The sequence below is a fragment of the Watersipora subatra genome, chromosome 4 (genome assembly GCF_963576615.1).
Source record: "Watersipora subatra chromosome 4, tzWatSuba1.1, whole genome shotgun sequence".
Taxonomy (NCBI): Eukaryota; Metazoa; Bryozoa; class Gymnolaemata; order Cheilostomatida; family Watersiporidae; genus Watersipora; species Watersipora subatra.
This window is the reverse complement of record NC_088711.1, coordinates 64,113,913-64,139,903: the sequence shown is the minus strand read 5'-3', so window position 1 is coordinate 64,139,903 and position 25,991 is coordinate 64,113,913. Positions and strand designations below refer to the sequence as shown.

The 25,991-nt window shown below is 39.1% G+C and overlaps 1 protein-coding gene and 1 pseudogene across 5 annotated transcripts in view; both read right to left on the bottom strand.

Annotated features, from left to right (window-relative positions):
* Positions 1–25,991, bottom strand: part of LOC137393463 (uncharacterized) — a 96,823-nt gene that overhangs the window by 8,407 nt on the left and 62,425 nt on the right. The window lies entirely within an intron of this gene.
* On the bottom strand, positions 23,264–24,600 carry LOC137394487 (uncharacterized protein F54H12.2-like; annotated as a pseudogene).

The window sequence follows — 25,991 nt, the reverse complement described above, 5'->3', positions numbered from 1 at the left end:
ACTTGTATCTCACCATGATGAGTATAGCCTGCTGCCTCACCCCAACCTCTGCAGGCCTTCTCTTCAAATTTTCTGCTCTGGCTACTTTCTCTATCCTCAGCCCAATGGAGCAAGTTTGTGTCAATGCTGAACTACAGCCAATGGTATGTCCTACAGCATCTCTTGGGCAATTTTTCATCCTTCCCACTCCAATCAATTGCATATTACCAGCTGCGGATCATGACTCGCAGCCCCGACCTGCCATTTTCAGCTTTTACTGTTATAATGTTCTCCAATATGATGTATCCGGATGGCACTGCAGAGGCATCAAGCAGACTGTCCGGTTGCTGACATACTTCTTTGGCGACGAACAACGCAAAGAGACCTCTACTGAAGAGATGAGGGTGACTGTAAAGGAGTGTGAAGATATGGTGCAGACCTGAAAAACCAGTGTGGGTGATTTGGAACTGCAACCAAAGGGAGCCCTCACTACCAGCAGCCAACTCATATACAGCACACCAAAAGGAGGCGTTCCACAATGCTGCTGCTGGCACGAGTATATCGCCACTAACTATTTTGCCACCCTTGTCCAAGTCTACAAGAGACAACTCGGCAAGATTCTAATGCACCGACGCAGATGTGACTAGCTGCCCTAGTTACTTTGCAAACGGATGCCAATTGGAAACCAGCACATTAATTTGGGAGGCCAACATGGAGGCCAAATGCAAGTACCTTTTCTATAAGAAGATGAGTGGTCAATATCTTCACAAAAGCTGGATTTCAAATGACGGTCAGTTGGCGCTGACATTCCTAAGCAATGTCACAAAGATGGATTGTGGCAAGACCGTTCAAGTATCTGACCAATCTATCCCCTTCACCATGGAAATCCTAGAGAGCTCTCCTGTCCGAGGCGACATCACCAGAGAAAAACGAGAAGCCACAGATGTCAGAGTTGTCACCTCAGATGAGCTCGCTGCTGAACTTTAAGCCTTGTACTTTAGAGTAAGAGAAGAACAGCGGTTTGCCTATCAGCATGTTCTGAAGTTGACCTTTGAAAGTATGCAGTCCGCAACAACAGTGATGAGAACCCTTGTCCTCACCAAACCTACTGAGACCATTCGAGCCTTGCTGAACCAGTCCTTGTTGTACAGCCGCGCTGGAGACAAGTTGCTGCAAGTTTGGAATTGTGTGCCCATACCTACAGGCAACTACCACGTTCTTGCTCAGCCAAAAGACTGCACGGAAGAAATACCCATTAAATTTGAATACAACAACCAGTCGTCCCATGAATACTTAAACCCCTCAACTCTAATCATCTCACATCATGGCACACCAGCCGACTGCTCATTGACATCGTCCATCCCCGTCAGCGTCTCCAAGGAAGTGTACATTTACAACAGACCGACCGGTTAGCTGACCAAGACGGTGGAAGTTCCCATACTTCATGCCTTCAACTACCCTTGAATCGCTGATGACGCTGACCTGATGAAGCCTATAATCTTCAAACCAATTATGATGTACACCTGGCGGGAACTTCAGCCGACTGAGCAGTTAAATGCTTTCTTGCATACTGCGGCAGCCCGTGCTGAAGTTTTAGCTTTCCTGGGAGCCTCACCGAGTGCAGGGGACTTCAAAGATTTGGAGTTTACCGCTGATAAACTAGCTGCTGGAATAGTGTCCAGAGGAATGACCTCCTTCATCGACTTTCTCAAGAATTCTTTCCACGTGTGGGTATTCGTAGTTGGCTCAGCAATCACCCTTTATGGAGTATTTAGACTGAGCCACAAACAATTTGAAAGATTTGGATCCACAGTAAGAAACCACTGGAGAGCCAAAAGGAGACAACCCTCCAATGAAATAGAGTGTACCGCCGCTGAGAGAGACTCCCTAACCAATCAAGAGACCAATGACACAGAGTCAACTGGTGAGGTAGCCAGACAAACCCTGCACGCAACCCCAATTCGACAACTACACAACGGTAGGCAGAACGATCCATGCCTAGTGATCTTGGCTGCTGTCAACAGCTAAGTTTGAAAATTCCTGTTTGATTCTGGATCGGCAATCTCAATCATTTCCGAAGCGTTGATACGATGCCTGAGAGTTCCAATCTACCTACTCACCTGTCAACAGGCTGTGTCAGTCACTGGAAAAAGGCTTAACCTGATTGGTGAAGCAGAGCTGGCGCTGAATATTGGAGACTTGGAAGTCCAACAACTCTTCCACGTCTTTCTAGGCTGCTGCCAGGATGGCATTCTAGGGTGGGACAGCATCCAAAAGTGGGGACCAATCCTATTGGATACTGCTGCACGAAAACTCGAGATTAGAGGTCAGCTCATACCCCTAAAACACTCAAAGACCCCGCCACTGCGTGTTTTAGCAACAGAGAAAGTGGTAATCCCCCTCGAGCTGTTTTGTGGTGATGACAAGAAGCAATATTCCCATCAAACCCAACCAAGCTAGAAGTTGGAGAAAAAGTGTACATGTTGAGGTCAAAAAGTTTGCCTTTCCCCAAAACTGCAGCTAAAGTACAAGGGACCCTACTAGCTGAACATTGTTTTTGGAGCCAGTGGACTGATTGGGCCGGTGCCTCAAAATCCTGGAAAGACGATGTGGGTGCACCCAAATCATCTACGACGAATGGTGCCTAGACAGATGCCAGAGCACTGCTGGGAGCCAATTGCTGCCGAGTCAAGCCCGGAGATGGATGTTACCTTGTTGCCGCAGCAAAAAGCCAATCCTGAACTCGGTGTGAGTTTCGACCTTGATCCAAGAGCAGAGCCTGAGCCCGAAGAGCCGCCCCGATACAATCTTCGGAGTCACAACAGATGCACGGTGGACCATTAAGCAAGAACCCATATGAGGAAATGCAATATATCTGACTTCGCTTCTAAAAAAAAATTAAAATATGTTGAGTCGTGATTAATTACAATGTTTGGAAGCATCTTCTGTAGATGGTGAAAAAGCCATCTGGTCTTGTGCAATGCATGTCTATTTATGTTTAAGGATGGCATAGGCACCAAACATCTTCGAGCGGCTGAGAAAACGAAGCCAGGAGTGGGAAGCACATCCGGAGCGGGCTGTAAAAAGGAAACAGAGAAGAGTGGAGAGGAAAGTACGTTATGATGCAATGAAGGATGAAGTGAAATACTTGAGGGGCCAACTAGCGGAGCAAGAGGAGGTGGTGCAACGACTCCAGGCAGCCCTTGCGGAGAAGGAGGCCGAGACAAAAGCGCCACGCTTACAGATTGCAAAAGATCCGACTGCAACAGCACACCTTCACCAGCCAGCTAAATCCTCTCTCGCTGACCAGGCAGTGATGAATCGAGAGATGATGTTGATGTGGCAACAGGTGCTCAAGAAGCAGGTTGAGAGACATAACCCAAGGCTTCCTCACTACCAGCCTCGGCAACCAGACCACCCACACCCAAAGAGGCTCTGGGAACAGCTCATGGGCTACCTGGACCTAAAGATCGGAGATTACTTTGGGTATGATATCCATACCTTCCAGGCAGTGAACCAGACATGCGGTCCACCCCTTTAACGCTACCCCCACCAGGCACAATCCAGGCTTCGGCTGGAAATTACATGTCTCTCGAATGTCGAGGACGACATCTTCTGAAAAAGGGAAGGTATAAGCAACCTCACTTAAACACATGTTGTTGTAATGCTGTTGGACTTTAATAGAGATATGTTTACCATATACTTGAATCAGTATTGTTATCAATGTGTAAACACCCTTGACAACGATGCTTGACAACAGCGCTTGACAACGATGACGTAAAACTTATACCTACAACTGAACTAGAAAACAGAAATTGTGCTTTGAGGCTATCCTCCGAAGCCATGCCATAAAGATATCTATCATGTACAATGATTTTGCCTGGGGGGTGTGCGAGTAGTATAGTAAGTCGCTTTTCGTTATGTTTACTAGCAATTTGTACAGGAGTTTTCAACAGGTTCACTATGAATTTAGATGGGAATTTTTTGATAAGTTTATTAGGAGGCTTTTTGTCTTGTGGTTGGTAAACGCTTCCATTTAAAGTCTCAATCTTGAAGTTATTATCTCCTACAGGTATATATCTCACCTAAATTATAAGGTCATTAGACATACCTATTATTATTAATTCCTCGTTAAGTCTTCACCTACCTACAGGTTGACCTACTTTGGTATGAAGAATTATTTGGTTAATCAGGTATGAATAATTATTTGGTTAATCCGAAGATTGATTAAAGCTGTGTTAAACATGGTGCAAACAAATATGAGCAATCACAAATCTCATGCCACATAATGCTCATCATGACCAGCAATGATGCACATCAAATGAAGGGGGTTAATGATGTTGAGGGTAAATCAATAGCTATGGTCTACCCATCAATTAAGATAAGAATGTCATTGGGGTGAGGAAGAAGTTTGTTGATGAAAAAAACAGAAAGTATTCTATTCTACTCATTGATAATTTCATCATGTTTCATCGTTTGTGTGCAGAACTTATCATTCAGATGAACTTTTGTTGTTATGTCTTTCAGTCAACTTCCACAAAACGGGATTATATATCTCGATCATCCGAAATACGGACACTATAAGGATGAACTTCATATTCTTGAATCAATTAGGTAAGTGATATATTTAACATTCATTAACAAAACCATACATTCGCGTATCATTGAATATACTCGAAAAAAAAATCTTAACATCAATTAAAATGAAAAAATTAAGTCAAAACTGAACTTATATGCGTTAAGATAAAAGAAAAATAAATAATCTTTAAGGTTTCTGTATTAGCATTTGCTATATCTCGATATTTGTTTTTGATATAATTGAAAGCAATAGCATCATTTGCATACAAGTCATCAATGATGTTTAACATGAACGTTATGTGTTGAAATGTGAAACCTCATGCCATGAGTGATAAAACATATTACGTATTCACCGCATACTGTACAGATAGGCGATTGTAAACCGACTTCATTGTATTCCCAGTCGATACAGTTCTATCCATAATGCTTAGCTGTAGAAGTTTGGAAGCACTGCTCTGTTTTTTTTCAATCTTTATAGTTGCATCAAACTCTGCGTATGCGATAACATTGACTGGTACGTCCAATTCTCTGTCAAATCTTGCTTCGAATCGAATGAAAAACTTTAGTTGACGTTAAGTAGTCTCTGATAAGAAATCTTGTATCTTGTATTTATAAGCTCACTCAAAACTTTTAGTATCTACAAATCCTGTGGCTATTCACTTAAATAAAATATTATTGAAAAAGCTCTCTTCGTTACATGACAGAGATCCTGTAGGTATGTTAAAAGATTTTCTAGTAGTCTTTCGAATATAATAAAAAGCAGGTTTTAGCTGTTTTTAGCTATTCAGCTTACGTGAAAGCAATGGATGTCAAAGCCAAAGAACTTTCTGGATTTACGAAAAGTTGATGTTATTAGTGCAACAATAAGGATTGTAGAGGTTTTATTTTAGCTCTAGACTAACAGAATCAATTCTTTCAAAGAGAAAATCTAAAATGATCATAGGAATCTTAAAATGATCATATCTTTGCATACTTGAAAATGGATGGCCTTCGCTTCTTAGACGTTACAAGCTACCTAGCACCAGGATGTACCTATTCAGCTCACTTAAAAGCAAAAGATGTCAAAGCCAGGAATTGTTTCTGGAGTTACGAAAAGTTCACGTCATTAGATGTGTTGAAGCAGAGAACATTTCCAAAAAGGAAGACTTTTACAACCATTTAAAACAGAGAGGCCTGAGTCAAGCAGATGACCAGTACGGCAAAGATACCCAGCATAGGCATAACATGAGAAGTCTCCAAAATATATTAGTACAACAACGATGATTGTAAGAGTTTTATCGATGCTCTAGACAAACAGAATCAATTCTTCCAAAGCGAAAATCTAGATTTTATAATGGCTTTATCTATGCCAGGGCTAGCAATACAAAAACTGCTTCAACTGAAAGATCCAGAAGACACACTTTTTTGAACAGCAAAAAAGACAGAGACTTGTATCACCAAGTCCGAAATAGTATTATAGAAGGACTGTCTATGGAATTTAACATACACCAGGAGAAAGATTTAATACTATAGCAATGCAGCAGAAACAACACAAGTCTGCCTACGGTTTGATATAAGTGATATCTATCTGAAAAATCTGATGCAAGAGATGCCAACTGGTGCTTATGTTAGAAGAAAATGCAACGATTTTAAAATTGAAAAGAAAAGCAAACACAGGTAGCTCGGTACCAAATTGATAACGCATATGGAAAGAACATTAAAGGTAAAGTGTCAGGATATGTTCAACGGCTTGGAAAAGAGGTGTGGGCGTTTACCTATTGATGAGTACGCCAAGTTAGGAAAGGGAGAGGACGTTATGCAACTATCAGGCTGTTACTTTCACTCAGATATGTGCAAATATTCACCATTTGACAAACACAAAAATAGAATATAAAAAAAATCAGTTGGAGACGTAAGAACTTGGATTACTTGAAAACACTAGTATACACCATAACATCATATATGGGAATGCGAGTTTCTACAAATGAAAAAATTATGCGGATTTGAGAGAGTTTTGCGAGAATCCTGTATTCATTGTCGATAACAGACCAAAGCTTTCAGCAAAAACAAATCAAAGAAATGAAAAGTGGACAACTATTTAAAATGGTCAAATGCGATGTCAACATACCCGAACATCTGGAAACTGTTTTCTCTGAATACCAACTGGTATGCGAACACGCTAACATGTCAAGAAATGACTTGAATAATCACATAAAAACATTTGCAGTCAAAATTGGATTATTCAAATCTCCCAGCAAAACCTTATCCAACAGCTGTTATATCTGATATCAGCCGTGTACAGATAGACGTAAAGAAAATAACAAATTATATCATCATATGGCTCACTTGACAAGCTCCCAGAGTTACGACATCAACAAATCTCATCTTTGGGATTAGTGACATCACATGACAACCCACCCATTCCACTGTCTGAACATTGAGAACGTTACATTGGAAGATTCAAGATTATTGAAACAAAGCCAGTAATTGAAACCCAGATTAAAATCCTAAAAGCGGCATCACACCCCCAGTCAACGACAACACCCAGACGATAACAACTTCTGTCATGCGGTACGAAGATCCGCATCTGGTACCAATCTACACTAGATAGGGATTAAAACTAGAATATTAAATATTATGAATCCCTGCTGACGTAAATACAACAGGACGTAGCCAGGAACCCCAAAAGCTGTAATACCAAAAATTGGAGATCTGAAAGATATAGCTTACTCTTGGACACCCAGGCTAACTCCTAAACGATATATATGGACGTATATTCACCTTCATATTTCACTCTCTTCAATACAGCTTATTCATAGCAGACAGACGTGTCAGCGGAACAAGTGAAAAGAGTCAACCTTCGCAGAACAAGGGGGTGAATATATTCTAAGCCTCAGACACTTTTATACTCTTATTATTCTTAGTCTGCATTTATTAGGGTGGTCAGACCCTGATCAGTACAATTATCTAAATCAATTACTGTCTACACTATACAGACAAAAGAAGGTTCTAGACTCTATGGGCATGGTCACAAGTCGCCACAATACATTAAAATACAACACCATAGAAAGCAGAGAAAAGTTGTTTGGCGAATCATTCTTCTCTTTCCTGTTCAGAAAACATGTCGCTTCCGTGTACGAGTTGTGGACTTTTGCTTGTAACTTCTTCACGACTATCCTCTTTCTTGATGCCATAACCACAGCAGCAGTCGGAGGAGGAACAAGAGTGCGATGAGGAGTGCCAGAGGGAAGCTCTGGAAATAGGGTGTTGCCCCCATGGGGCACACATCTGTGGACACTGTGGCCACCTTACACTTACTCAATTGATATGCGAATGGGTGGGGGGGCGCCACTAGGCATGCACCCTCCCTCCATAAATTATAAAAAAATATATATATCTGCCAATCATGTCTTAGCTGGTCTTTATCGTTTAGCATACGAATACGCTAATCGCAAGGGATAGCATGTTAGTATCATAAATGTCAATAAAGAGATCACATATCGGATTGCAAGTACAGATCCAAAGTAAAATCCAAGATTCTTGCTAGTTTGTATGAAATGGTTGGCTCACCAAGCTATATGGATGATATATTGCCTTTCTTGACGGTTGTCATAGTAGCGTTAATATCAGTCGATAAATCATTGTGTTCTGGCAAGTGCGTAAGTGATCTTCGTTTCCTGAGGGTCCTGGGTATTATAATATCCGGTTTTCCTTTGAAACGGTAAATGTCAGTGGCGAGTTAGTCAAGCCAATTTTTAAATTAGCCAATAATAGTCCAATGAAAACTCGTGTCTCTTGGGTTTAGCGTGTCATTCTTCCACATTGTCCTATTGCTATCATTCATCACTGATCCGTTGAGTGTTAAAGTCTCAATTTGATCCGTTTTATATTAGTTTTCTGATTTCTCTGTTCGTCATGCACTTTTACCTTTTATTGATCGTTGGAGCTTGTGCCGTTCCTCTGACCAAAGTGGTAAGTAGAAATATTCACGTAATTATGAAAAACTCTAATCGCTGTTGAGTAGTTCCTGACAACAAAACATTTTATCTACAGCCCTGTGATGTGGACAGATGTACCTGTGTAGGATACGTTGTACAGTGTATTCCTCTTCCGGTGATACTTAGGACCGTTGATTCTGTAGTTGGTGCAGGAAGAACAGCAGACAATCGAGTCACTTTTGAGCCTACGTCAGATTTGCCTACCGTTATTATTTATTGGTATTTCCCAACTTCTTCAGTCTTGTTAGCTCCATCGGTATGCGTTTTTATGATGTTGTGTTATATGCTCCTTTGGTATTTCAGGGCCTGATCGCTTGGGCGAGGTACTCGGCGTTGTGTTGACGCTGGTTGTTGTTGTTGTGGCTTTTATTTTGTTGTAGTGTTGTTGTTGTAAGAAATAAACGTTGTTTTGTTGATTTAAACTAGGTCTTTTATTGTGTTAGTCCAGTCCGGTGTTCATTTGAATGTGTAGTCGTCGTTCTTTAAACTTAGGTGAGTGGGATAAGGAGAATTATCCGTAATATTGGAAATCCTATTTTTGTTTGGACTTCGGTTTTCTCCGGAGTTCATACCTATTACTCCTCTCTTGTTCATCTTGTTGCTTAAGCTTGGTAGCTTGTTTGGGTGTAGAGTTGTTTGCTATCCATATTCCTTAGCTGTAGAAATTTGGTAACACTGTTGTTTTTATCAATATTTATAGTTGCATCAAACTCCGCATATACGATTACGTTGACTGGAACGTTCAATCCTTTGTCAAACTTTGCTTCGAATCGAATGTTTCCTTTCTTTAATACGTGGAAGCAACCATCATCACCGAGGCTAAGGGTCAAATCAAATGCCAACAAAGAATACCCGTGAGTAGAATAGGAAGGTAGTTCACGACCAGCTTACAATTAAATTTATATAACGCTTTTGAATATACTTACAATGCAACTATATAGTCTTTTTCGATTTGCTTACATTAATTTTAGGCGCGCAGCTTAAGTGCATACCCGCCACTGTTAACGCATAATTATCGTACATATTTTACTCGGTTTTTATTGTCGCCTTTAAGCTAGCCTTATTACAATGCAATTATATAGTCTTTTTAAATCTGTTTACATCAAATGCGCAGCCTTAAGCCATGACTTTAAACAGTTTCTCATTAAGTACTATAGGTAATAATGTCAACCTAACCCCCATCATCCAGTGCGTTCAATTATCACCGATAGACAACTTCCAAGGCACTCATTTGTCATGTTTTCCCTTTAATTAGCTAAAGAACTCGTTTACACTATGAATTACGCTAACTTCAGATCACTATCAGACTGTGGTTATGCAAATGTGAAACCGAACCAGATTTAAACATTTTGAGAATTCATACTTGTCATCATTCTGTCTTTCACGATGGCTTCTAACTCATCTAATTCTAATGATGAAAAATCGGAGAAAACCTTTGAGATGAAGGGGGTACAGAAGCCTCGTGAAGAGGAATTCTATCCTGCCAATGTAGTAAACAAGCCCGTTGCTACAGTAAAACCAAGCATTAAACTCAAACTTCCTATAGGACCTGCAGGAAGAGGTGAATGGTCTATCAGGTGTAGATAGTGAGTATATTCGTTATTCTTTCTTGTCAATTTTTGGCTTTTGTATATGCCTATATGAATTACCTATCATTAGGTTATAAGCAAGCATTGTCCTTTTTAGCCGGGTACCAGAGAACGGAATCATATTTCCGGACCATACACTCTATGATAACTATCTTAACATACATAGAAACCTTAACAGGTATGAATAACTGTATCGTTGAACTGTTTGTTGATACTGTTCTGAACATTAAAGAAGGAAAGTGTGTAAACGCAATTGATAATGGAGAAGAAAAGTTATTACCGATTGCTGAACTTGAAAACAGGAATTGCATAATGAAAGCAATTATCAGAAGCCGATCACCAAAAAGTTCTTCAAAATACTTTTTTTCTATTTTGTAATTTGTAACCATTATGAAGTTGAGTCGGTGAGATAGATGTATGAGTTGAGTTTTTTAAATTATGCGTGTAGATATAAATGGAAATAAGGTGAATGAGATGAAATTATCATATGTTTATGTTTTCAGTAAAAGCTCTGAGGAAGTAGAGGGTGAAGAGGAGAGAGAACAAATAAAGGAACATGGAGATTACGAAGAGAATGAGGAAGAATGTGACGAGGAGTGCCAGAGAGAGGCTCTGGAGATAGGATGTTGCCCTCATGGGACACATATCTGTGGCCACTGTGATCGCCTAACACTTTCGCAGTTAATATGCGAATGTGGGGGCCGTCACTAGGCATGCACCCTCCCTCCACAAATTCCAAAATATAATTAAATCCAATTTTTAAATTAGCAAATAATTGTCCAATGAAAACGCGTGTCACTCGGGTTTGACATGGCGTTCTTCCACGTTGTTCTATCGCCATCATTTACCACTGCTTCATTGAGGGCTATAGTCCTATAGTTGATCTTAATATTTGTTTTCTAATTTCTTTCATTCTATTCGTCATGTACTTTTTGATCCTATTATTAGCTGTCGGAGTATGTGCTGTTCTTGATACATAGAATTCTTCACTTGATTATGAAAAATTTTAGTTGACGTTAAGTAGTTTTTGATGAGAAATCTTGTATCTTGTATTTATACGCTCACTCAAAACTTTTAGCATCTACAAATCCTGTAACTATTCTCTTAGGTAAAATATTATTGAAAAAGCTCTATTTGTTATATGACAGAGATCCTGTAGGTATGTTAAACGATTTTCTAGTAGTCTTTCGAATAGAATAAAAAGCAGGTTTTAGCTGTTTTAGTTATTCAGCTTACTTAAAAGCAATGGATGTCAAAGCCAAAAAGTTTTCTGGATTTACGAAAAGTTGACGTTACTAGATGTACTGAAGCAGATATTTCCAAAAAGGGAAGACTTTGCGGGATAAACTAAAGAAACATGGCAGCAGCCGAATCGACAACGGAAGACATATTTCTCCGAAACTTCATACAGGCTCTTTTGAGCCATTAGAGGAAAAAAAGGAGCACGCTCTTGTTGGAATAAGTATATGTATACATGACTACATCTATCCATTGTCACAAGGTTGTTCCCAATATTTTTATATTCAATATTAAACGGAATTTCATCATTTCCTTCATAATTGTAGAATAAAAGCTTTAAAAAAAGAATAGGAGAAGGCAGGCAGTGAGGGAGTGGTAGAAGAAAGGTGTGTATAATACTTTCCCATCTTTGATATAGCGGATAATCGAAATCGGATTTAGTTTTAGTTGTACACCTTACGCGGTTGAGTTACTAGCGTTGATATGTGGATTGAAATGAATCTGAATTCTGTGTGTAGGTGTGAATGGAAACAAGATAAATGATATGGAATTATCACACGTGTACGTTTTAGCGACAGTTCTGAAAAATACTGGGATTACTGGGATGAGGAAAAGAGGAGGGAGAAGAATCCTGACATTGAATGCTATAGTGAAGCTCAGGCACAAGGGTATTGCCCCCATAGAGCCCATGTTTGTGACCATTGCAGCCACCTGGCATTCTCACAAGTGATTTGCAAATGTGGGGCCACCACTAGGCGTGTCCTCTTTTTAAAAATTCAAAAAATATAGATACACGCATCCAAGCTATGTCTTATCTGGTCTTTATCGTTTAGCATTTAAGAGCTCTAATCAAAAGAGATAGCACAATATTATATTGGTTACTATAATAAAGAGGTTGTATATCGGATATCGGAAATCCTACGTGAAATCCAAGATTCGTTGCTTGCTTGTAATAACTGGTTGGCTTACCAAGTCATACGGCCACTGCGGCCAATTGACATTATCCCAATTGAGTGCAAATGCCGCCTTTGTTTCTTATGAATCCTGGGTATTATAATATCCAATTTTTTTTTTAAACATGACATTATTAGTGATGGGTTGGTGGAATCAATTTTTGAATTAGCAAATAATCGTCGAATGAGAATCTGTGTCACTAGGATTCCCGCGATGTTTTTCTACGTTGATCGATCGCTATCATTTATCACTGCTTCGTTGAGGCTACAGTTCATCATCATTTATAGTTCAATCAATATGTACATTTGTATCATCTCATTAGCTGCTGGAGTCTGTGCCGTCCCTGTGACTAGAGTGGTACACAGCAAAGTAGCAACAGAATCTCCTAATGGTTTGGGTAAAAAAATTGATGTATTGATAAGCATCAGTGAAGCAATATCTTACAAACTAATTGCTGATGTACAAATTTTCGCCAATCTGATGACGAATTTGTTTCTCCATTCATTGAGCAAACTTTAAATCACAAAAAAGCGCAATGTGTAAGTCCTGTTGCAAATGGTGAAAATAAACTTACTCCCATCATCGAGCTTGAAAACATAAACTGCGCTTTCGAAGCTATCTTGGGAAATCGAGCTAAAAAGAAAACTACCATAGTTGTATAGTAAGTTACTTGTTGATCCGCCTACTAAGAATTTTGTACAGGGTGTTTTTGATATGCTTACTAGGGTGCTTACCATTAAAGATGCTCGCCATTAAGGATGCTCACCATTAATTTATGTTTTTGGTACAGTAATTGTGGTTCATAGCTGATTGGTTCGTATGTATGTATGTACGTTGATTCCTCTTCTATTCTTGGTAGTGAAGGCAGAGGCTTAATTTTTATTTTCCAAGGAAGCAATCTAAACATTTTTACGAATGATAAGATTCTGCTGATAGCTATGCTTTATAAACGGAACACTGTATCGCTGTCAGTTTGGTGCAGAGCAAATGTTTCTTACATTTTGGTTAAACCGCTTTGAATATCGATTCAACTTTCATTTCCCAAATATAATTATATTCAGTGTATACTTTTTCCCCTCTCTTCAAATCGCTTTTTGATTTACAGTGACTCAGAGTATAAAGAGGTCAAAACCACAGAAAAAACAAGAAAAATCACCACTGACTATTAACCTACCACAAGGTAAATAACCTACATGTTCTCCGCAATCAATGTTTTTTTTTATTTGTAAAACGATCAAAATGACAGATGAGGATTTGATTTGACATATAAGCAACCTCACTTAAACACATGTTGTTGTAATGCTGTTTGACTTTGATAGAGATATGTTTACCATATACTTGAATCAGTATGGCAGATGAAGATGACATTAAAAATCATTTAATGTTGTTGCAGACAGCTCTTGAGAAAGAGAGCGCGTCAATCTCGCAGATACCCGCAACAAATGCCAATCAATCTGTCATCAATCAGACTTACACCAGATGGTAGTAGAAGGTCAACAAAGATGTTTAAATGGAATTTGCCCAAGCCAACATGTGATATAATCTTCACAGACATTTCCTAATATGGAAACCCAAACCCACATCAGGACCCAGGACTAAGGCGAACTAAAGACCTCTGCTGAACTCGTATAGCAGAAACCGCACTTCTAGGCTCTCACGGTCTATCTCCGCTTTTGGGCTCACGACAAACGTGACAAACAGATGACGAACAGAGTCTGCAACCACATTTAAAAATTCTTGTTTTAAAACCCTTTTGCGTCAGTCTGATGCTAGCCAATAGAATTACAAGATATTTATAACCAGCTATATATACAGAATATTTACCATTATTATAAAAGCGAGAAGTTTATTATTTTACTATTGAGATCCAGTATCCAGTAACTTTGGAAGTACAATTGTTGGCACACTCATATCTATATATACACTTGTGCACTCTCAGACTCTCTACCAGAGCTATTCACTGTTCAGGCAAGTGACTCTTTGTGTGACACAGCCTAGAGGCAGAGTTGTTTTTCTAGAGTGGTGGGAATATTCTTTTACATTTTTTCTATGCTATGCCTTTGCAACAATTTTAGTAAATCTTGTACATTTTGTTCTCTGTTTAATAGATAAAATTTGATAGATAGGCACATGCCACCAACCTCCTCTGGTTTTGTTATTTGGCAAAGTGAACGATTAAAAATCTTCGCTTAGCCTGCTTAGCTAAAATGATGGACTAGTTCTATATGAAAAATATCACAGGGTTCAGCGTTGCCTCACAAACTACCCTGCATGACTTGAACTCAGTTTGCTGGCATTTTAAGTCTAGACATTACACCTAGAACCCAGATTTGCTCTTCAGCACAACATGGTTCAAAACCTAACAAGTTGGGTGCCTTACAATTGAGCAAAACAATGCTTTTGGTGTGGTGGAGACAAATCTGAAGCGAAAACTTATTACAGATTTGGTGGTCAATGACCGAGGCATGCAAATATGCTTGTTTGGCAGCGTTGAAGTTTTTGCCTTGTAAAGTAAACTGTTAGCGTAGGCATAGCTTATGGGCGTAAGCCATTAATTAATCTAGCAAGGGGAGCGCCGACTAGAATGATTGATGAGTTATTAATTGTTCTAATTTCCTAAAGAGTTGCTAGAGCGTGAATAGAATGTTTGTTTACACTTTTTTGAGGGGAAAACCCCAACACTTTAGAAAAATTGCATGCCAAGCTTGAAGTAGAGCTGTGGCAGACATGGTGTGCATTATTGTGAGAAAGTAATTCTGCACATCATCAACTCAAGCGTGGTTGTAGAAGCAAGCTGAGGAGTATTCAAGTAATGCAGAGCTGAAAAAGAGATTTACTGAAAAAATTTTGAGATTTGAGATTATAGGCTTATGAGAAATTATGTATGCATACGTGAGAGGAAGACCAGAGATTTTTATTTACAACAGTTGTGCGACTTACACTGTTAGAGAGAGAGAATAACTTTAGCTAATGAGAGAAAACCAGAGATTTTTATCTACAACAGTTGTGCAACTTACACTGTTAGAGACAATAACTTTAGCTAATGAGAGAAAACCAGAGATTTTTATTTACAACACTTGCGCAACTTACACTGTTAGAGAGAGAATAACTTCAGCTAATGAAAGAAAAAAATTCTATTGTATAGAACCGGAGAACATTTTTACTACAGTGAATGAAAATCTGCTTGCTATTTACACCACCAGTTTAGGGCTGTGTTAGTACGAGTTTTGCTTGGGCTGTGCAGTTGAGCGAGCCTCAGTGAGTCGGGAGGAGAAAAAATTTATTACTGGCTATGAGATAGTAGTGTACGTGTCAATACACCTACACCTTTTGTCATGTTTAGTACTGAGCTTGAAAAGAGCTAGAACCTCTATATAAAGGATTTGTGTGAGAACCTCTCAACAGTCTCAAAGCTTGAAAAAGAGCTAAAAAGAGCTACAACAATTAGACCTTCAATTTAACTGGCTAGCAAAGAGAAAAATACCATGTAACACTTTTACCTATTTCCATTAAACTGTGAAAAAGCAGTTTGTGTGAGTCGTGATTAGGGCAGTTCTACCAAATCTAACACATTTCCATTGTATGAGCATTCTGGAAGAAGTTCAATCCAATCGAGCAGCACGAGCTGAAAAAAGAGATTGTTGTCGACTAGCAGAGGAAGTGTTTGCCCTGCAACAAGAACTTCATGATCAGCAAAGAAGACAGATGGCCGATCTTGCAGCACATCTGGATGAAAACTTTCCAAAGTGTTACGGAGACCCAGCTACGAATGGCAGCTTCCGAAGTTTCCTCAGTGACTACAAGATGGTCTGTGACTGTTTTGGCTTCAATGACGCCAAAGCAGCGCTGTGGTTGACCAATAGTTTAAAGGAGCATGCGCTTAAAATCTACAGAAAGAAAGTGAGAGAGAATGCTGATCTGAAAGAGAACTACAATGACTTCACTACAGCCTTAAACGACTACTTTCAACGCCTCACCCATGGGAAGAAGTATGGCACTGGTGCGTTCAACCTATGCACCCTAGTGCCAGACGAAAGTGTAGTGCACTACTTTGATGACTTGCAACGTCTCGCAGGAGAAATCTGTCCTGATGAGCAGTGACCGATGGCAGATGACCAGTTAATGATGAAGTTTATAGGAGGCTTACCCAGATACCTCCAGGAGACGATAATTTCTAAAGACCAAGAAAATTCAAAAGAAGCATTATAGTTGGCAGTGCAAGCACAAGCTTAGAGGGTGTTTTTGCAAAGAGAAAGAACAGCTCATGTACATGCTGTAGCCACCAGCTCACAGCAGGAGGCACTGTTGGGGAAGAAGGAGGAGCTCACTGTGCAGGTGAATAACTTGCAGATGGAGAGAGTTTATCTCCAACCGAAAGCTCCTGATTTCCAAGGACAGCAGAACTGGCCAAACTCACAGTACCACCTACCAGAATACCGCCAGCCAAGATCCTCTGCGGCAGCCTGCCCGAGAAATCAGCAGCCGCAAAAATAGAAAGATAGAAGTCCCAGACCAAACCTAAATTGGAGGAATGGCAGACGACCAGCATATAATCAAAATGGAGACCCACTTTGCTTCAACTGCAAAGCATATGGCCACATGGCTAGTACTTGCAGCCAACAACAACAGTGCTCACCTCCATTTCGCAAGCGGTACCAACCCAATCCCCACCCACGCCACCAACAACACCAAACCAATGTGCGACAAGTAGAAACTGCTGAAGCCAAACGCATAGAAAGAGGAGGCAAAGGACGATCGCCTTCCCCAACGAATGCGTACTTGTATCTCACCATGATGACTATAGCCTGCTGCCTCACCCCAACCACTGCAAGCCCACTCTTCAAATTTTTTGTGCTGGCTACTTTCTCTATCCTCAGCACAATGGAGCAAGTCTGGGTCAATGCTGAACTACAGCCAATGGTATGTCCCACAACATCTCTTGGGCAACTTTTCAGCCTTCCTGCTCCAATCAATTGCCAATTACCAGCTGCAGATCACGACTTGCAGCCCCGACCTGCCATCTTCAGCTTGTACTGTCATAATGTTCTCCAATATGATGTATACGGATGGCACTGCAGAGGCATCAAGCAGACTGTCCAGTTGCTGACATACTTCTTTGATGATGAACACCTCAAAGAGACCTCTACCGAAAAAATGTGGGTGGCTGTAAAGGAGTGTAGAGATGCAATGAAATGAAATAGAGTGTACCGCTGCTGAGAGAGACTCCCTAACCAATCAAGAGACCAGTGACACAGAGTCAACTGGGGAAGTAGCCAGACAAATCCTGCACGCAACCCCGATTCGACAACTACGCAACGGAAGGCAAAAAGATCCATTCCTAGTGATCTTGGCTGCTGTCAACGGCCAAATCGGAAGATTCCTGTTTGATTCTGGATCAGCAATCTTGATCATTTCTGAAGCCTTGATACGACGCCTGAGAGTTTCAATCTACCCACTCAGCTGTCAACAGACTGTGCCAGTTACTGAAGAAAAGCTTGACCAGCTAACGCTTTTGCGCAAATGGCATGAAAGTTTGCGTTTCGTCCAGAGTTGTAGAGGGAATACATGGTATCTAAGACAGAGTCCGTACGCATAACTTTGTGAGAAAGGTCCACATTCAACATGACTCCTTCGTCGTGTTGTAGAATACTTGAAGAATATTAAAGCCAAACCAAACCTCCAATCTGTAAGCATCCGGTCGCCTCGCTCCATTTGGTGAAAGATATGACTTTTGGATTTCTTTCACTGGAGAAGAACTTTGATGCTAAGGTATGATATCCATGCATTCAAGGCAGTGAGCAGGATGTGTGTTCCACCCCTTTAGCGCTACCCACATCAGTCACAATCCAGACTTCGGCCAGAAATTACGCCTCCCCCGAATGTCGGGCACGACACCTTCTGAAAAAGGGAAGGTATAAGCAACCTCACTTAAACACATGTTGTAATGCTGTTTTACTTTTATAGAGATATGTTTACCATATACTTGAATCAGCATGGCAGATGAAGTTGGCATTAAAAATCATTTAATGTTGTTGCAGACAGCTCTTGAGAAAGAGAGCGCATCAATCTCTGGAGATACCCGCAATAAACGCCAATCAATCTGTCATCAATCAGACTTACACCAGATGGTAGTAGAAGGTCAACAAAGATGGTTAAATGGACATTGCCCAAGCCTACACGTGATAAAATCTTCACAGACATTACCTTATACTGAAACCCAAACCCACATCAGGACCCTGGACTCAGGCGAACTAAAGACCTCTGCTGAACTCGCATAGCAGAAACCACATTTATATGCTCTCGTGGTTCATCTCCGCTTTTGGGTTTCCGGCAAACGTGGCAAACAAATGACGAACAGATTTTGCAACCACAATTCCATATTCTTATTTTAAAACCCTTTTGCGTCAGTCTGATGCTAGCCAATACAATTACAAGATATTTATAACCAGCTATATATACAGAATATTTACCATTATTATAAAAGCGAGAAGTTTATTATTTTACTATTGAGATCCAGTATCCAGTAACTTTGGAAGTACAATCGTTGGCACACTCATATCTATATATACACTTGTGCACTCTCAGACTCTCTACCAGTGCTATTCACTGTTCAGGCAAGTGACTCTTTGTGTGACACAGCCGAGAGACAGAGTTGTTTTTCTAGAGTGGTGGGAATATTGTATTACATTTTTTCTATGCTATGCCTTTGCAACAATTTTAGTATATCTTGCACATTTTGTTCTCTGTTTAAATAGATAAAATTTGATAGATGGGCACATGCCACCGACCTCCTCTAGTTTTGTTATTTGGCATAGTGAACGGTTAAAAATCCTCGCTTAGCCTGCTTAGCTAAAATGATGGACTAGTTCTATATGAAAAATATCACAGAGCTCAGCTTTGCCTCACAAACTACCCTGCATGACTTGAACTCAGTTTGCTGGAGTTTTAAGTCTAGACATTACACCTAGAACCCAGATTTGCTCTTCAGCACAACATGTTCAAAACTTAACAAATTGGGCACCCGACAATGGAGCAAAACATTTCTATTGGTGCGGTGAGGACAAATCTGAAGTGAAAACTTATTACAGACATATACCAATGTTTCCTTACAGCAGCATCAAAGAGAAAGTACTTGACAACTGTGACCAAGTATCCATTATCAGCAAGAAAGAGTCTGATCGAGAAAAACTGCCAAAGACAAATCCTTCGGCAAAGGTAACCAGGCTAGTGAACCCTGTCTTACTGAAGTGGACCATTTCAATCCTGACAAGCTTTCCGTTGTCATTGAAAACAATGACCACCGAATATTTTGGTGGAAAAAAGTGCTGGTTTGGTAAAAATTCAAGAAGGCATGACTAAAAGGTTAAATGCAGAGGTTGGCTTTTACGCCAAACCTCACAGCAAACTTGTATCACCATTTATTGATACTGTTCTCAATCATGAAAAAATATGTGTAAACGCCTTTGACATTGATGCTTGACAACGGCGCTTGACAACGGCCCTTGACAACGATGAGATAAAACTTAGCCTCAAAAACACAATTTCTGTTTTCTAGTTCAGTTATAGGTAAAAGTTTTACCTCATCGTTGTCAAGGGCCGTTCTTCCGAAGCCGTGCCATAAAGAAATCTATCATGTATAATGATTTTGCCTGGGGGAGGGGAGCGAGTAGTATAGTAAGCTGCTATTTGTTATGCTTACAAGCAATTTGTACAGAAGAAATTGTAAAGAATCGTAATTGTAAAGGAGAAAATTTGTTGATAAGTTTATTAGAAGGCTTTTTGTCTTGTGGTGGGTAAACGCTTCCATTTAAAGTCCCAATCTTGAAGTTATAATCTCTTACAGGTATATATCTCACCTAAATAATAAGGTCATTAGACATACCTATTATTATTAATTCCTCGTTAAGTCCTCACCTACCAACAGGTTGACCTACCTTGGTCTAAAGAATTATTTGGTTAATCCGAAGATTGATTAAATCTGTGGTAAACATGAGTAGTATAGGAAGGCATTTTTCGACCTGCTTACAATTAAATTTATATAACGCTTTTGAATATGCTTACAATGTAATTATATAGTTGTTTTCGATCTGCTTACAATAATTTCAGGCGCGCAGCTCAAGCGCGTACCCGCCTCTGTTAATAACGCTTTTGAATATGCTTACAATGTAATTATATAGTTGTTTTCGCACTGCTTACATTAATTTCAGGCGCGCAGCTCATCCGCGCACCAGCCACTGTTAACGCGTAATTATCGTGCATATTTTACGTACTTATGCTAATTTACAATGCGAACAGTCTTTTTAAATCTGCTTACCTGGTACCTGCTAATCTGGTACATCAAACGCGCAGCCTTAAGCCATGACTTTAAACCGGTTCACATTATTACCATAGGTAATAATGTCAGACTAATCCCCTTCATCTTTCTAACGTTCAACTATTGCTGATACACAATTTCCATCGCACTCATTTGTCAAGTTTTCCGTTTAATTAGCCTGACCTCAGATAACTATCAGACTACACTTCTGGTTCACATTATTACCATACTCATTTGTCAAGTTTTCCGTTTAATTAGCCTGACCTCAGATAACTATCAGACTACACTTCTGGCTTGCATTATTACCATACTCATTTGTCAAGTTTTTCGTTTAATTAGCCTGACCTCAAATAACTATCAGACTACACTTCTGGTTCACATTATTACCATACTCATTTGTCAAGTTTTCCGTTTAATTAGACTGACCTCAAATAACTATCAGACTACACTTCTGGTTCACATTATTACCATACTCATTTGTCAAGTTTTCCGTTTAATTAGACTGACCTCAAATAACTATCAGACTACACTTCTGGTTCACATTATTACCATACTCATTTGTCAAGTTTTCCGTTTAATTAGCCTGACCTCAGATAACTATCAGACTACACTTCTGGTTCGCATTATTACCATACTCATTTGTCAAGTTTTCCGTTTAATTAGCCTGACCTCAAATAACTATCAGACTACACTTCTGGTTCACATTATTACCACACTCATTTGTCAAGTTTTCCGTTTAATTAGACTGACCTCAAATAACTATCAGACTACACTTCTGGTTCGCATTATTACCACACTCATTTGTCAAGTTTTCCGTTTAATTAGCCTGACCTCAAATAACTATCAGACTACACTTCTGGTTCGCATTATTACCATACTCATTTGTCAAGTTTTCTGTTTAATTAGACTGACCTCAAATAACTATCAGACTACACTTCTGGTTCGCATTATTACCACACTCATTTGTCAAGTTTTCCGTTTAATTAGCCTGACCTCAAATAACTATCAGACTACACTTCTGGTTCACATTATTACCACACTCATTTGTCAAGTTTTCCGTTTAATTAGACTGACCTCAAATAACTATCAGACTACACTTCTGGTTCGCATTATTACCACACTCATTTGTCAAGTTTTCCGTTTAACTAGCCTGACCTCAAATAACTATCAGACTACACTTCTGGTTCACATTATTACCACACTCATTTGTCAAGTTTTCCGTTTAATTAGACTGACCTCAAATAACTATCAGACTACACTTCTGGTTCACATTATTACCACACTCATTTGTCAAGTTTTCCGTTTAATTAGACTGACCTCAGATAACTATCAGACTACACTTCTGGTTCACATTATTACCACACTCATTTGTCAAGTTTTCCGTTTAATTAGACTGACCTCAAATAACTATCAGACTTTGCATGTAGACTTGTGGTTTTGCAAATGTGAATCCGAACCAGATTTAAACATTTGAGAATTCATACTTGTCGTCATTCTGCCCGTCACGATGGCTTCTAACTCACCTAGTTCAAACGATCAAAATTCGGAGTCTAACTCACCTAATTCAAACGATAGATCGGAGTCTTTCTCACCTAAATCAAACGATAAATCGGAGTCTTTCTCACCTAAATCTAACGATAAATCGGAGAAAACATTTAAGATGAAGGGGGTACAGACGCTTCGTGCAGAACCATTTTATCCTCTCAATGTACCAAAGAAACCCGTTGCTATGGTAAGACCCAGCCTTAAACTGCTACCTCCTTTAGGACCTTTAGGAAGAGGTGAACGATTTCTCAGGCGTACACAGTGAGTATATTCGTTTTTATTTCTTGTCAATTTTTGGATTTTTGTATATTCCTATATGGATTACTTATCATTAGGCTATAAGCAAACATTATCCTTTTTAGCGATGTACCAGAAAACGGTATCATATATTCGGATCATTCGCTTTATGATCATTATGTCAACAAACATAGAAACCTTTACAGGTATGTATAACTTTATCTTTTCATGATTAAATTTGTTTATTTAAACGTAATAAAATAAAAGAACATGAATAAAATTGATAACTAAAAATAAAACAGATCATGATAAAACTGAACTTATCTGTGATAACACAAATGGAAAATCGATAATCTTTAAGGAATTCACATCACCACTGGGTATATCTCGATATTTATTCTTGATATAATTGAATATTACAGCATCGTTTTCAAATAAGTCATTTTCGTTATTTAGCACATGCACAATATGGTCTAGTGTATAACCTCTGGCTATATGTGTCAGAAAAAATATCCCGTATTCTCCGCACACAGTACTCATTGGAGATTGTAATTGTATGTTGTTATGATGGAAATCAATACAGTTATCCAAGACATCTCCTATTTCGGGTAAACTGGCGGGCGTCCTTCCAAAACTGTCAAAATAAAATCCTCTACCGTCTTTGGTCTTTACGACACACACCCAATGTTCACCTCTATGATTATGAGGCTTGGTATTGATCACCAATGAGCAAGGAAACTTTAGAGCTGACATCGGTATCAGATCTAACGGAAACACTCCCAGAAAGTTCATTTTGTTCACGTAAGGGTCAGATCTAAGTATTGCGTATAATTGTTTGTTATCCATGATGTTTAACTGAAGAAATTTGGTAGCACTGCTCTGTTCTTGTCAATTTTTATAGTTGCATCAAACTCTGCGTATACGATCACGTTTACTGGTACGTCTAAGCCACTGTTGAATTTGGCTTCAAATCTTATGTTACCTTACTTTAATACATTGAAAGAACCATCGTCATCCAATGAAGGTGTAAGATCAAAGGCTAGTAGCGAATAACCATGCGCGTATTCTGTTCTATCAATTCCAATACCTACGTCTTTGAAAGCTTTTCCTGTACCCTCTATTAACGAGAAGTAACTTCAAAGAAACTGATCGTTTGAAAAGTCGGTAAAGAATGGCTTTTGATGTACCATTTTTCCATCGACTAGCAAACTGCAGTATTTTAAATTCTTATGTTTAAAATTGAAAGGGTTGTATTCAAAGTTTCCTTCAAAACTGCGTGCATCCACCATACCTATGACTATTCTCTTTGGCAAGATACCATTAAACAGATTCGCTTCATTACATGACAGAGAGCCTGATGGTATGTTGAACGACTTCATGGTAACTCTTCGAATAGGATACAAAGCTGGCTTCAGCTTTTTCTCTAACATTTTGATATGTTTCATCTGTATGCCATCATTTATTTTAACTTTTCTTTCGAAAAATGATGCATTAATTATTTTGAGTTTGAAGCCTGAAGCACCGCCTGACATAAGGATTAGTTTATCTGAGTTTTCGATTAAAGTAAGCTTCAGATCTACTCCGTTTAACAAATATCTATTCTGAAAAAATATGTCTGAGTGAATTTTTCCAATCAACTGAATTGTTTTACTTTTCTCTGTTAACCTTTTTCTCTCAACGAATCCTTTATTACTATCATCACAAGCCTCCATTGCATTAGCCGTATCTTTTGCAAACATTGACATGGTAAGTTGTGATTGCTTTGATTCATCACTATAAGAAAGTAATGTTTCAATCATGGCTCTGTAGTGGTAGAGGTTTGAGGAATCTGTGATTATAACATCATTTAAGCTGAAGACTAAAAGAGAAAATCTAAAATCTTTCAAAGAGAAAATCTAAAATGATCATAGGAATCTTAAAATGATCATATCTATGCATACTTGAAAATGGATGGCCTTCGCTTCTTAGACGTTACAAGCTACCTAGCACCAGGATGTACCTATTCAGCTCACTTAAAAGCAAAATATGTCAAAGCCAGGAATTGTTTCTGGAGTTACAAAAAGTTCACGTCATTAGATGTGTTGAAGCAGATAACATTTCCAAAAAGGAAGACTTTTACAACCATTTGCAACAGAGAGGCCTGAGTCAAGAAGATGACCAGTACTGCAAAGATACCCAGCATAGGCATAACATGAGAAGTCTCCAAAATATATTAGTACAACAACGATGATTGTAAGAGTTTTATCGACGCTCTAGACAAACAGAATCAATTCTTCCAGAGCAAAAATCTAAATTTTATAATGGCTTTATCTATGCCAGGGCTTGCAATACAAAAACTGCTTCAACTGAAAGATCCAGAAGACACACTTTTTTGAACAGCAAAAAAGACAGAGACTTGTATCACCAAGTCCGAGATAGTATTATAGAAGGACTGTCTATGGAAATTAACAGACACTAGGAGAAAGATTTAATACTATAGCAATGCAGCAGAAACAACACAAGTCTGCCTACGGTTTGATATAAGTGATATCTATCTGAAAAAACTGATGCGAGAGATGCCAACTGGTGCTTATGTTAGAAGAAAATGCAACGATTTTAAAATTGAAAAGAAAATCAAACACAGGTAGCTCGGTACCGAATTGATAACGCATATGGAAAGAACATTAAAGGTAAAGTGTCAGGATATGTTCAACGGCTTGGAAAAAAGGTGTGGGCGTTTACCTATTGATGAGTACGCCAAGTTAGGAAAGGGAGAGGACGTTATGCAACTATCAGGCTGTTACTTTCACTCAGATATGTGCAAATATTCACCATTTGGCAAACACAAAAATAGAATAAAAGAAAAAAATCAGTTGGAGACGTAAGAACTTGGATTACTTGAAAACAATAGTATACACCATAACATCATATATGGGAATGCGAGTTTCTACAAATGAAAAAATGATGCGGATTTGAGAGAGTTTTGCGAGAATCCTGTATTCATTGTCGATAACAGACCAAAGCTTTCAGAAAAAACAAATCAAAGAAATGAAAAGTGGACAACTATTTAAAATGGTCAAATGCGATGTCAACATACCCGAACATCTGGAAACTGTTTTCTCTGAATACCAACTGGTATGCGAACACGCTAACATGTCAAGAAATGACTTGAATAATCACATAAAAACATTTGCAGTCAAAAATGGATTATTCAAATCTCCCAGCAAAACCTTATCCAACAGCTGTTATATCTGATATCAGCCATGTACAGATAGACGTAAAGAAAATAACAAGTTATATCATCATATGGCTCACTTGACAAACTCTCAGAGTTATGACATCAACAAATCTCATCTTTGGGATTAGTGACATCACATGACAACCCACCCAATCCACTGTCTGAACATTGAGAACGTTACATTGGAAGATTAAAGATTATTGAAACAAAGCCAGTAATTGAAACCCAGATTAAAATCCTAAAAGCGGCATCACACCCCCAGTCAACGACAACACCCAGACGATAACAACTTCTGTCATGCGGTACGAAGATCTGCATCTGGTACCAATCTACACTAGATAGGGATTAAAACTAGAATATTA